The sequence below is a fragment of the Ptychodera flava genome, chromosome 3 (genome assembly GCF_041260155.1).
Source record: "Ptychodera flava strain L36383 chromosome 3, AS_Pfla_20210202, whole genome shotgun sequence".
NCBI classification, from domain to species: domain Eukaryota; kingdom Metazoa; phylum Hemichordata; class Enteropneusta; family Ptychoderidae; genus Ptychodera; species Ptychodera flava.
Window position 1 is genome coordinate 15,224,352 of NC_091930.1, and position 14,931 is coordinate 15,239,282.

Below are 14,931 nucleotides of genomic sequence, written 5' to 3' on the forward strand. Positions count from 1 at the left end.
CCGCATTCTCGCGACCAGAGCATTATTTTCGCACCGCTGGCCTACGCAAAAATCGGCCAGCGAAAGAATTCAACCAGCGATAGAAGTGCATGAAGCTGTGACGGTAGAGAATTCCACAAACGAAGAGCACAAATTTATTTTGCTTCTTACGAAAGGCAAACCGATCTGAAATAATGCAATAGCAATAGGGTTTTAAACGTCTACATCAGTGTTTAATAGTTTCTGGAACTTTTCTGCCTACATGATCTAAAATATTATATACACACAAAAAAATAATATGTATATATCATAGTATGTACATATTAGGCTTAAAGACTGAAAATATGATTGTAGGAGGGTTTAATTATGTCCTGTTTTACAGTTTTAACTCGCGTTATCTATAAAGAACTTGAGTCAGTCTCTGGCTATTCATGGTTAGCAAATATGTTTGCACTTCTGTCAATATCAGTATTATTTTAACTGCTTTACTTTGCATATGTTATTTGTGTAGACAAATGTAGTCCGAAGTTAACCAGTAAGAATATTTTTATTTTTCCAACTGAACAAAAGTTGGATCAATTCGATTTTTTGACGAAAAGTAAAATGAAATTAGACGAAAAGATGGCAACATCCGATGATCAATCACTGGAGAATTGGAACAAAACTGGAAATGTTAGAAAATGAACGACAATAACTGAAAATTCGAATGTTTTCAATGATACTGACGCAGTTATGATAAAGGGGGGACAACTGATGAATTAAACAGACAGCTAGATGGTTATACCACAGTGAAATGAGGATAAATACAAGAGATTTCTAAAAATCAAAAAGTTTGTCGATAACATAAGGAAAGAAGCGAGGTAAGGCAGACGAAGAATATCTAAAATAATTTGAAATTATAATATAATATAAATGCCTAGATCACGTAGCATATTATTTTCCATGCATTAACACGTACTGTCAACATTTCCGTCATAAAATTATCTCTCCAGATGAAAATGAGTGAACTGGTGTGTACATGAATTGAGTTTTGCCAGACTTGGTGAACGATTTACCAAAGCGAAAGCAATGGCTTATTAATTGATCGATGTTGAACGTTAAATCTCCTTTCCACGTTTTACCCTTTGAGCGCTGTAATTTTCTCCCACCAAATTTTAGTGCAAAATTTTACCAATTGTATGAATTTTCTGTAATTTTTTGATAATTTTGGACATGCAAATCGACATCACATTTCATTGGCTACAGGTTTTTCCCAATTTTTTTGCAAAAATTGGAGAAAAATTGACAGGGGTTTATTATATAAAGGGGACAAAAATAGACTTTGGCGCTCAAAGGATTAAAGTTCACGCAAGACGCCTCCAATCTAATACTGAGGAAAACACCATGAAACGTTACGTGTTGTTGTCGCATGTCGCAGTTGTGAAGTCGCAGGTCGCAGTTTGACAAACACGCAGGTCGCTGTTGTGAAGTCGCAGGTTACACCTATAGGTCTAAATGCCGAAGTCGCAGGACGCATGTTTCAAACTCGCGGGACGCAGGTCGCAGTTTTGAAGTCGTAGGTCGCATGTCGCATGTCGTGACCGGTCTTCCATAGTATGTACAGTAAATCTTTTATTTAGTTTGTTCAAACAGAGACGATGACCAGTTTAAAGGTTCTACTGTTTATGAAAACTTATAACCCGTTTTATTACATTCCTCGTAGGTCGAACGTTGATGACGTTGCGGGCATCACTTGACTGAAAGTGAACCGGAACTACTTTCAAGTTGACAACTGCGAGATTTAGAAACTATAAGATAAGACGTTTTACATAGAAAATGATATTTTTTTTACAAAATTATGCAAAAAAAATCAACAAACCGCATAAGTGCAAGATAAAAATCGTTATTAATTTCAACAGATTTTCACCTAACATTGAAATAAAACATACGATTGTCAGTTGTATGTAAACTAAAAATTGAGAATGAAATAAAGAGGCATGCAATAAAAACATTATAATAAGGGACTATTTTACCGCGAGACAGGAGACCATATGTCCTTTTTACACCGGAGCAAACGGTCACCCACACCGGGCACATAGTCCAATGTTTCGGCTACAATATATATTGACGCCAGAGACGTGGGCATAACGATGATAATTTTGGCGTCTATTGCCCTGACGCCGAATTGACGGCAGTTCCCACCAAGAAGATATTACTTAACAATTTTTTTCCCAGTAATCCTATGCACTTTCATTCGAAAGTGAAATTTTAAACCCTTACCTGTATGTCATGATCAGAGTGATCCTAATAACAAAATGTCTCTACCATAATGAGAACAGGCGGATTTAAGACATTTTTTTAAAAAGTAAGCAATATTCTGAAATGGCTGGTATTTTACATAAATAATCCTTTTCACATCCTCCAGCTACAGTTGGAAGGAAACCCAGTAGACGGGCATATTGCAAATGTACGACGATTCACTGAAGACATCTCTCGGTCCGCCAAGAAGTCACTCAATGATACAACAAAGAATATTGGTAAGTTGAATCGTCATAATTAATACTTGCCGTCTCTTAAATCTATCAAAGTTGAACTTGATCAATCACGTGACCCTGCGTACTGTTTTTCCTTACAGCCTTCGCATTTCAACCATTTGACGTCACTTCCGAATGAATGTATATGGGAGCAACGGGAAAGACGACAAAGCGCGGATGAAACGCAGAGTGCAGGACGACTCAGGTAACGTCCTCCTAGAGTTAAAGGCAGGAAAATATTCTAGTAAAGGTATTTGTATACTCCAACTATAAGTCGTAAAATTAATTAGAGTTACTTGTTGAATGGAGCGCGGCCTCGCGTCACTGACGCGCAATGTCGCGCAAAATTGTCGAGGAGGCCTGAATGGCACCTAGAAAAAGCGTGAAGATATGGTATGGCGACGTGACCTTATACGAAAATATCTTTTTTTTATTGTTTTTAAGCCACAAAGGAAAAAATTCAACCATTCGATATCACAAATCGATAGAATGATTTGTTTCTGATTGTAGTACTTGACGGATTGATATAAAGTGTTATGAGCTAAAGTAGTGTTACCAAGATTTGGACTTTTGTACCTGGTCAAATTATCCCATCATACTTACCCTTGGTGAAATGGGTCTGCTGTGCCTTGCACGAATTGTAATGTATACCCTCTCTAGAAACGAAAGGATACACCGTAAACACGACGGGAGATGGGGATGGCAATTGGGAAGCTGTAAACATTTATAAGTTTAGAGGTATATACGTATACTTGCGCCTTCCTTTTTCTATTGACTATATTTCCCTTAATTTTTTGTGAGATAAGACTAAATTTCATGTTCGTGTTGTAAAATATCAAAAATCTGACACCCATAACACCACAGTATTGTTTTTTGTCAAATCTATCACCACATTTAAGTGTCTAGCAATGCCGCTGATTGAAATGATTGTTCAAGTGCCTTTAAGGACAATGGGTATGTAACTTGGAGTGCATAAACGATACCTGGGCATTGTAGCCTACTCGTATCTCTGTGCCGAGTTTCACTAAAAGGCACTGTGTGTACTATCGGGCCAGGCCAGCATTGGATAGACTTATTAATCTATACGTTGGCGACGTCATGAAAATGTTGTGTTTATTTATTTATTTATTTATTTATTTATTTACTTATTTATTTATTTATTCAGAAATCCTACGGGATCAAGTCCCATTTACAGTTCTCTGCATGTTCATGGAAAGGGGCATCTTGTGCCCCAATTATCAACATTAGGGGGGGCAGACTTGACATTGTAGGGGGCAGTAATTGTTGATGTCGATTTTGCCTTCCTTGGGTGCTCTTCATTACGATCGTCATCCATGGTTTGAGCAGGTCTGTCAATATGATCGTCATCTAGTTCAGATTCATGTCTATGTCGCGTGCAGCACCAGCACAGTCATAACACCCATCGTCACCCACAGTCATATCGACATCGTGTAGTTGTCAGCTTGTGATTAGGTTCAATAGTCTGATTTGGTGAACGCGATGATTCGTGTTCTGTTTTCATATCAAACGCGAGAGTAGGCGGAACGGGATCAGTGGTGTGAACGCTATAGAGGGGAGTTTCTCCGGGAATCACAGACGTTGCTTTATTGCATGATCTGCATTGCTATAAATTATTGATGAGATGACGTTTGTAATTACTGATCTATTATTCATAAGATAATATCATCGTATTTTGGGAGGAGTTACCTCTCGATCTCCAAGAGACGTGCATACAATTCACATGGCGTTGTTGATAAAGTGTCGAGTGTGATCCGTCCCACCAAAGTCAGCACGACCTCTGTTCATCGCCGGAAACGTAATTGAACCAGCCTTCCGCAGCCCAAGTCATATCAACTTTCTAGTCGCTGAAGTACGCAGCTTTCAGTCGGTTCAGTCCTCTTTCGTTCAACTGCTGGGCTTTCTCCTTCATTAGAGGAATGCGTGGAGATTTCAATAAGTACAGTTTTAGTCTGTTCTCTTAATATGCGTGTATGAAAATCAGAACAATAATGTGGGGCGACGTCGTAAGTTAGTGATTTACCGCTGCCAGTTGGTGTGCACACGAACACGTCTTTTCCCTGAATAAAACTTTCGACAACTTTTCCCTTTTAATTTCGCATGATTTGCGATGGTCAACCGATCAGTTTTAAAACGCGGTCGAGGAGCCAAATTTTGCCAACAATTTGCTAAGCATGTAACGTACTCAATGTTAAAGTGGATGCATTCTTCTTATCGACCAGAATTAGCGAGGGGAGGGCTGTCAATCAGTGTGATATCGCAGCGGTGCTAGTGGCGGCTATCAAACGCAATCGGTTCAAGTGTCACCGCCACAGTACCGCTGCGAGCCAACCCATAGGCTGTTTTGGTAGTTTACTACGACACCGATCGGTGTCGCTGATTTCGCCGCAAATAATACAATAGAATGTCTTTGAATAAATCAACCTGTCCTACTCCCTGCTAACTATCCCTACTGTATCAACATGTATATTTTGACCCTTTTCGGTGAGCCGTTGGCTTTTCCTGCTCGAAATTGAACTTTTGACCTCCAACGTATTCAGTGCGTTGTACACAGTGTACGCGCGAGCGGGCAAACATCGGAGAAACCGTCGACGGCTCACGGGAATATGGTTCCAAAATACAAGTCATGTTCTTACCGGCAACGTAGCAGGCGAAGAGTCAATGATAAAGATGATACAAATTTATTACATTTCATTATTTTGCGAGGTAATTCAGCGACACCGATCTGTGTCGTAGTAAACTACCTAAAACGCCTATGGGTTGGCTCGTAGACGTACTGTGGACGTGACCCTTGACCAGAGGGCGTTCGATAGCCGCCACCAGCACCCCTGCGATATCACAGCTATCAATCAGTTTGTATTTGCTTTACGTCACTGTGTACACAGTCCGTCTGGCCGCTGGTACTGTGCAAGGAGTCAAAGTCGGTGAATCCGGCAGAAACTAATTCACTACTGCGCAGACTCAAAGGTAACGCGTTTGATAACTAGGACAACCTGGCCTAGGCTGCCAAATTCCAAATAGTAGGTTTGTATGAAATAGGAGAGACGCGAGAGAAACTAGTACAAATGATTTTATTTTTTTAGAAATTCACCGACTTGAACCTTGTCTAGCTTGTGATGTGCTTGGCTACTCTCAATCTTCCGTCGATTTGTCACCACCGGTTTCCCGACTCAGACTTTGAAGTATTTGTTCTGTTGCACACATTTGGGTGCGATTTGGGGGTCTAAATTCATGAAAATAAGCGCCTTTCAAACGATTGTTTCAATGTAATCGGGATCGATCGTGACCGCAGCTTGCTTACACAAAAGCTGGAAATTTCCATAGTTCAATAATTGACACAGTGTTTCAAGTTCTGCGTTCAAAGTTGACAGTTATCAAAACATGAACATAAAATTACTCTAGTATTCATGGAGACTGAACCGCAATCAGGTCGTTGGCTGTTCTTTTTGATGCGAACACTCCACGTCGTCACATCACCAGTTTGAAAGCTTAATGAAAAATGATATTTTGTCTTTTTCGAGGGGATGGACTAGAAGGAACGGCAAATTGACAGGTCGCTACACCATGCGCTTGGGATCATACTCACGTGTGTGGACGTCTTTGCTTACTTTGTTTCGTGCACGATTTCCGCGCTATCAGTAACTTTTCTAGGGCAGACAATGGCTCGAAGTGCGCAATTTGAGCAATTGCACAGTCGAGAAAAAACCTGCTTAAAGTGGTTCATACCGCTGCAAATATAATAAAATTAGATGACAAAGGGAAATAGGTATTTAAATATGTCAACTGTAAAATTGATTTTGCAACCGAATGAACTACAGTGATCAAAGATGGTAGGTAGACTGGGAATTACTGAATGAAAATGCCCGTTTCATTATCTGCTGTGAAAACATTTTAAACAGATCAATTAGACTAATTAAGTCTGTTTCTAGATTAGGTGACTTGAAAGAATTAGGGCAATGTCATTTTCAATGATGTTTACTTCAAATTGCTCTCTGTTTTGTTGTTTCAATTATTGTTGTAATGTTTTTAATGTAAACATCTTGCAAACTTGTGCTTTGGCTATCAGGCAATTTTATCCCTTTCATATCGTGGACTAGCGACTCTGTGTCTGCTTTTAAAAAAGATGCCAGGCGTGTGACAGAGTGCAAGTAACACCGCCCAATGAGTGTAGTTATTAGGGAATTATTCAAGTACAAATACAGAAAGAAACGTGGAAACTTGGATTAAGTTTTCGAAAATTATTTCAATGATACATTCAATATAAGTGATAAATTAATATTGTACAGGAGTGTTCCCCATACTTATCCATGGCTGATATGCGGAGATATTGTATGCGGTGTTTGTCGTCTCCTTCCTACCTCCATGGATCTTAATCCTGTAAAGAAAATGCAAATTCGAGCGACTAAATGCAGATTCTTAGGCTTTTTCGCCATTCCTACAAATTACGGATTACCCAGTTTCTGTTGAATTTTATACTAATTACCACTTCTATGGTAATTTTGAGAAAACATGTGTTCTCGAAATGGCTACCGAAGTACCTTACATAAAGACGGGAAAGCAATCGAGAAGAGGTAAACCAAGTATACACTGATAAACAATATTTTGGCTATTCTATTTTTCCAAGTTCATTTCAAAGTGACCCCTAAAAACTGTTCATGGCGGAATGATTTTTTGGAGAGGACCCCAATTTCCCCTGATTCTACCATTCTAGATACTACACTTAAATATAATCTGAATTACGTCAGAGTAGGCCACTCGCCTATATACTATACAAATGTGCAACGTAATCTCAATAATATATGTGCAAAATCAAGAATATGCGCTAAAAACATTTGTTGGTCAAAATATGTAATTTTAAAAATTGCTACATTGTGAAAATAATGATACATTTTAGGATTGCGAGTGCACTGCATTGAAGGTTTTTTGTAGAACAGCGTAATATGATTAGAAGTGTACATTTCGAGTTTGTCTGCTGACATTCAAAACACATATGTCACTTGTAAACTTTCGAACTTACTAATCCTTTCATTTCCCCCCCGATGAGTACACCAGGAAAGGTCGGTTAGGTACTTTGCTTAGGGTGTCGTCAATAGGTGTGGCCTGAGGGTTCGGAAGAATCTGAGGGGTGTCACTCAACAACTGAAAGCTGCAAGGTAGTTGCTCAAAACGTGGAGAGAAAGAAGGGGGGGTTATTCAATTTTTGGTGTAAAACGAATTGAAACATCTCCCAGATTTTAGCATTGACACATCAATTTCTCAAAATTTTCGATGCCAAAGGGGGGGGGGCACCCCCTCTCGTGCTCTGCCCCCTTTGGGTGTTCTAATGTAGAAACACAGATTAGAAACACATCTCAAATTGCACCAGACTGCACCATTGCGCACATCAATTTCTCAAAAATTTCAACGCAAGAGTAGGGAGAGGGGACACCTTCTCTGACACTTTCCCCCTTAGCCTCTCGCATGTCTTCCCCCTGATCTTAGTAAATCCCCTTTTATGCATGATGCCATCCAAATTGAAAAACAAACAAACAAAACACAACTGGTTATAGTATGAGCTTTTACATCTACATTTTGTTTCGACTTAGTTCGAATTTCATGTAGCTGGTTTCACCATTTTCAACTCTCATGAGATCACGATGATAATCTAGCAGGGTACACCAGACTTTGAAAGATTTGCTATATTGCTGTATTTTTGTAAATTTTACAAACACGTATACTTTACATGACATATTTAACTTTTTCAAGTCTATGGTCAGTCAAAATGTCTGTGCTTGAGAGGGGGTAACTCAAATTCATCACAGTTGGCAGGGGGGGGGCATTCGACATTTCTGAGTTTCCGATGAAAGTCCTCCACCCCCCCCCCTCCCCACCTCAAAGGCCGTAAATAATGGCAGCCCCCTTCGTTGGAATGCTGATTACACCTCGGTGGAAATATATTCAGGCCATCAATTATTTCTAATTTCGACGTTCCCCTACGTTGTCTTTGTGTCGTCTGTTAAATCACTCTGGGTCTGTGCTGAGGGCTCGGAGCTGGAAATGGGTAAACACTGCATTAAAATGCAATAATACAGATAAATTCACACTAATATGTTTCCTGTATTATAGAATAATACATGTGAATTCACATTGGTCCACATGAATATAGGCTTGCTGAATACAAACAATGGATTCTTGACTGTGTTCATCTGTATATGCACTATTCAGCTAAAATACAGGCAATAATCCATGCTTACATCCATGTCCTCCGCTCAGTTTAAGCGATGTATTCATTGCTTCGCTTCGATAAAGTTTTTGTGTGATATGTAATAGTCAGCGTACGAGCGTGAGAGTGCTTCACGAACTCTACGGCGTGTGGATTAGTCGCAGTCAGAAAAATTGTAACAACTTAGCTTGGTTATTGAACTAATCTTTTCGATATTGGGGATTTGGCAGGGCGGTTTTGTCTGTGGCTTCTCCGCTAGGTAACTAGGTGTCGTACGTTGTGAGTTGGAATCGGATTGAAACCAACGTATTTAAGGGCCCATGGATAATTAAAACATGCGCACGGTAAACGAAACTAAGTGCGTCTGTTCTCAACCCTCCTCCCCTAAACGAAAGTTTGGAAGTGCGAAATCCAAACCAAGCCTCATTCTGTATCTGCATCCAACAATGGGTGATTGGTCGCTATGAAACTTTCACGCATACGCTACCTACCCCTCCCCCCGGCATAGGCCTACCCCCTCTGAAATCAATCTCTGTTCAGTGCAAACTCAATAACGATGCAACCAATAGAATGAAATGAAACACTGTATCCAAAGTGATTGTTATGTTATTTTACTCGTACACTGATTCACATGTATGTCAAAAGAATGCTGATGTAGCGCCGCGCTGTTGCCGTACTGGCCTGGTCCTGGTACACGCCAAACAATGTATCGCGACATTTTGCGATACAGAAATACGTGTAGCGAGATGTTGCGATAGAAAAAGTTGTTGTGCGATTTTTGCGCACGGTAATCGCAACACAGCCAACCAAACCTCCTAAAAACAGAAGTTGCGTTTACCGTGCGCGTGTTTATTATCCACGGTCCCTATTACAGGGTTTTCATGCTGTGAAACATGCCAAAGCTCGCCAATAAAACATCCACTACGCGTACACACAAGTGTTCAAAACTAGAACGAAGACATTATTCGAGTACTCCTCACTATACGAGAGATTACTTGCGATGCTGCAGTCTATACAGTATAGGCTCTATCTATCTGGTCGCTGAAGAAATCGGGTGTTAGGCTACCCTATGCTGCTGTGTCACTGCATCGAACGCATTTCCCGGGCTCTCTCTCTCTGTCACACTTTGTACGATCTACACCTGCACTCGCCGTCGAATAATCTGCTGACAAAACTCGCTCATATGTGAGAAAGCTTACTTTTAACGATTTCTACGCGCTGTCTGGAGCCAATTATCATTACAAAGGGCGCGATAAAATGTATCAAATTCTCAGTGAAGCCAAAACTGTCACGCAAATTTGGAACGTACACACATGCACAATACGACTGTGATACAGAATCTGCAATTATAGTCCAGTCAATCTACGAGATTTTGGCACCTAACCCACCACAAATTGCAACAGAATTTTTTTCTTCAGAATGCATTTTAGTGAGGTACCCAGAACAACATATTAAAAGTTTACTCGAAACCACCTTGGGGAAATATGTCTAATTTGCATAAATCAAATATGGCGGCCAACCATCCAACAAAATAACATAATTGGCTATATATCACATATTAAACAAGCTATTTCAGTGATTTCAAAGTCTGACATTTGGCCCAGGGAATCATTTTGGAGGTTTAATGTTTCATATAGGCACCTCATTAATTTGCATAATTCCAATATGGCGGCCAACACATTCCCACAAAATACATTTTCGGTCATATACCACGTATTAAACAAGCTATTTCAGTGATTTTAAAATTAAAATTAAATTTCTTTGGCATGTACAAACAATTTCCAAGATGCTATGATTTGCATAGGTAATTTGTTAATTTCCATAATTCCAATATGATGGCCAACATACCTACAAAAGACATTTTCTGTCATATACCACGTATTAACCCTTTTGGGGCCAAAGTCTATTTTTGTCAACTTTATAAAATGTACCACAGTCAATTTTTCTGCTTTTTGCCTAAATTTTGATGAAAATATGTAGCTGCTGAAAAATGATATCCATTTGGTCCAAAATTATAAAAAAACGTACAGAAATGTTCACAGAAATTGGTAAAATATTGCATTAAAATTTTGGTGTAAAAATTACAGCAGTCAAAGGGTTAAACAAGCTATTTCTGTGATTTTAAAGTTAAAGTATATTTTTTGGCATGGACAAATGATTTTTGAGGTGCAATGATTTGCGTTGGCACTTCGTTAATTTGTATAAATCCAATACAAAAGAAATTGTCGGTCATAAAATGTATTGAACAATCTATTTCAGCCATTTTGAAGTTTAATTATATTTCTTGAGCATGAAGAAACACCTTTTGAAGTTTAATTATATTTCTTGAGCATGAAGAAACACCTTTTGTGGTTCAATGTTTAAAAGACACTTTGATGATTTTCAGAAATTAAATATGGCTGCCAAATTAATGCCCAAATAGCTTCTAATATAAATAAGGTTAAAGTAGAGTTTTTAGGAATAGGAATATCAAGAAAAAAACTGTACCCAACGCACTGTATTTTGCTCAAAATATATTTTTGCAAATATTCTTCCAATTTTTATTAATTTGTTAGCACAAGATTACAAATTGGTTAGGTTCACCTTTTAGCTTGGCAAGCAGTCGTAAGTTGCATGATATAGAAGGGTTAATGTATGCAAATGTATGCAAATCACCCGAATTCCTGCTTCCCTTTTATCCGAATTTAAGATTTCCAAAGAATATATTTTCATATTTTCTGAAATTTCCATATTATGTTTTAAATGCTATATAACAAAAAAACTATTTTGTTTTGCAATGAAATTCTTACATTTTGAATTAGAGGCATTTTTATTTTGCTAACCATGATTTTCAGCATTTTTTTGAGTGTCAGTCGTTCAGCCCATGCCATTTTAGAATGAGGATATAACTCTTGTTTCAAGTGAAATATTACATTTCACAAAATAGTTTGTACGGGTTTCCTTGTCATCTTAGATGAGAAATATTCCTTCGGAAAAAACTGTGTTGGCAAAACTGTGTCGGCAACGTGCAGCTCCACATTAAGTCCTTAGACATTTATTTATTAAAATGCGGAAAATATACAATAAATTTACTTACAATAACGATCCATTTACGAATAAAAGTTTATTTTAATAGGTGTCTGTGATACCTGAATTCGTTAAAATACCCCATAAATATATTGTATTTTGAAAAAAATTTTAAAGCTGATTTGGTAGACTTACATATATGACTTCGGAACGAATTAAAAAACGTATATGTTGATGTGCGTTTACTATTGAGATGTAAGAAAGTCATACAATTTTAATTATCTGTGATTTTTCTAAATATGACAACCGTTAATGATTGTTAGTCATCTAATAATAATCTCTTTCTGAATATAACATTGGATTCATCTGTGTACGGCATTATTTGTGATTTTTATAGGTGCTTTATACTCTACAGTGTTAAAACATGTAATCTTTAATGTTTACTGTTTTAAAAAAGTCGTGGACAAAATCTTTAGTTTCTAATTTAGACTGAACCCCTTCCTTATGGACGAGTGCATCTTTGGTACATCCCCCTAGACGATAGGCAAGAAGTCATCACATATAACAGCAAAAATACAATAAACACAACAAAGATAATAAAAACGCAAAAAATTAAATAATGTGACCAAAACTAACACAAGCCACAATACAGACAAATTAAAACTTAGCGCTGATGCAAACCATGTCAGACTCTTAAAAACTTGATCAACACACAAACTCACAGAAATTGAAAATTGCAAGCTTAGCAAAGACTTAAAATTAATTCAAACAACTCATTAGCCCAACAGAATCCAACTGTTACACGATACAAACATGTACATCTGGAAAAATGACACTTGGAAAAATGACTCAAGATGTACTTCTTTGTTTTGTGTAATAGTTGGATTCTGTGTTTGGATTAATTGTAAGTCCTTGCTAAAGCATGCAGTTTTCAGATTTTTTGAGTTTGTGTGTCCAGAAAGTTTTTATGAATCTGACATTGTTTGCAATAGTGCTAAGTTTCAATTTGTGTGTATTACGACATTTTTTATTTCGGTCATATCATTTTTTCTGTTTTTTCAGCTTTGTCGTGTTTATTGTATTTTTGCTGTAATGTGTGAAGACTTCTTGCCTATCATCTAAGGGGTCTTACAAAGATGCACCCATCAATAAGAAGGGGGTTCAGTCTAAATTGAAAACTAAAGATTTTGAACATGTCTTTTTTTAACAGTAAACATTACAGATTACATGCTTTGACACTGTAGAGTGTTAAACACCCTTACAAATTACGAAAATGCCGTACACAGATGAATTCAATGTTATGTTTAGAAAGAGAATATATCATTCAGAAGACTAACATTCATTAACAGTTGTCATATACAGAAAAATCAAAATATTTTAAAAATGAATGTCCAAGGACTTAACAGTTTCTTCTTGAAAGATTCCTAGTGCTAAAAACTATACAAAAACCGTTATTTATATTACAAGCTATTAAGCCATGGGGCATTAATATGGCAGCCATATTAATTTATGCAATTATTAAAGGGCCTTTGTAAAAATTGAGCCACTAAAAGTGTTTCTTACCCAAGAAAAGTATGAAACTTTAAATCAAAGAAATAGCTTGTTTAATGCGTGGTTTATGACCGACAATGTCCTTTGTAGGAATGTTGGCCACCATATTGGATTTATGCAAATTAACAAATTACCTATGCAAATCATAGCATCACGAAAATCGTTTGTCTATGCCAAAGAAATATACTTTTAACTTTAAAATCACTGAAATAGTTTGTTTAATGCGTGGTATATGACCGAAAATGTCTTTTGTAGGAATGTTGGCCGCCATATTGGATTTATGCAAATTAATGAAGTACCTATCAGGAACATTATACCTCCAAAATCATTCCCTGGGCCAAATTACTAGTGTCAGACTTTAAAATCACTGAAATAGCTTGTTTAACATGTGATATATAGCAAATTATGTTATTTTGTTGGATGGTTGGCCGCCATATTTGATTTATGCAAATTAGACATATTTCCCCAAGGTGGATTCGAGTAAACTTTTAATATGTTGTTCTGGGTGCCTCTCTCAAATGCATTCTGAAGAAAAAAATTCTGTTGCAATTTGTGGTGGGTTTAACCCTATTTTGACTGGACTATTAATCGGTCCAATGATACAGTTGACAGGCGTCCCACAATACCTGTCCGGTCAATCCAATGCGGGGGGGGGGGGGGGGGTAATTTTAAGTGAGCCAAAATTTCCAACGTCTTACTTCCGTGAAAATAGTTTTATTTGAGCAAGATTTGCAAGCATACAGTTATAAAACTACTAAATTAACCTTAAAAATGAATATAAATCTAAAAGCATCCGTATATTTTCGTTTGGGATAAAACATATCACACCGTCCGATAGCCTCGGCCGTGCGTGCGCTGCCCACTTTTGCAGCCGTCTTGTGTCAAGGTCACCGCTCCGCTTATCGCTGTGGGACAAAGTACGTTGCACCATTAGCGTAAAATTAAAAACGAGATCTTATTTGAGGAGTTTCCGGTACCCACTTCACAAGCAACCACATAATACGTCATTCAAAAGCTTACTATCGCTACTACAGGAAAATGAACATCTGGAGCGGCCAAATAGAGTTTTAAAAACCCCCCCCCCCCCCCCCCCCCGATCTGTATAATTCACACAGGTACCCAATTTAGAAACATTCTATAGTCTGTACGCGCTCTTTTTTTCAAAGTTGAACTTTGAGCAAAACCATCCGAAAAGGGAGGTAGAGAGAAGATGTCACCGCTCCACATGAAAACCCTATAATACTTAGTGTATAAGCATGGATAATTGCCTGGATTTTAGCTGAATATTGCATGTACAGATAAATACAGTCAAGAATCGGCAAGGCCTTCATTCATGTGGACAAATGTGAGTTCATCTGTATTATTCTATAATACATCACACATTAGTGTGAATTTATCTGTGTAATTGCATTAGAATATTCATTGTTAACTGCCATAACTATTAAGTGATATATCAAATGAAAAGTATCTGCTTGTAGGACACAGAAGGGATTTCTAAAGAGATATTAAAGCGATTTTAGTGAAATATTTCATATTTCACTAAAAAACATATAATCCCCTTTTGAATAACGCCATTTTAAACAATTTAACAGCAAGATCAATGAAACTGCAAGCATTATGACATACAAAAAGTGCTTATAAAATGGAAAACAAACAGATGAA

The 14,931-nt window shown here is 37.7% G+C and overlaps 1 protein-coding gene across 2 annotated transcripts in view; it reads left to right on the forward strand.

Annotated features, from left to right (window-relative positions):
- The window catches only part of LOC139129608 (coagulation factor X-like), a 34,646-nt gene that overhangs the window by 15,804 nt on the left and 3,911 nt on the right, over positions 1-14,931 (forward strand). For both annotated transcript variants that reach the window (XM_070695271.1, XM_070695272.1), the window contains exons 11-12: positions 2,384-2,495; positions 2,594-2,697. The gene's annotated coding sequence lies outside the window, so the exon portion shown is untranslated. The remainder of the gene's footprint in view (positions 1-2,383; positions 2,496-2,593; positions 2,698-14,931) is intronic.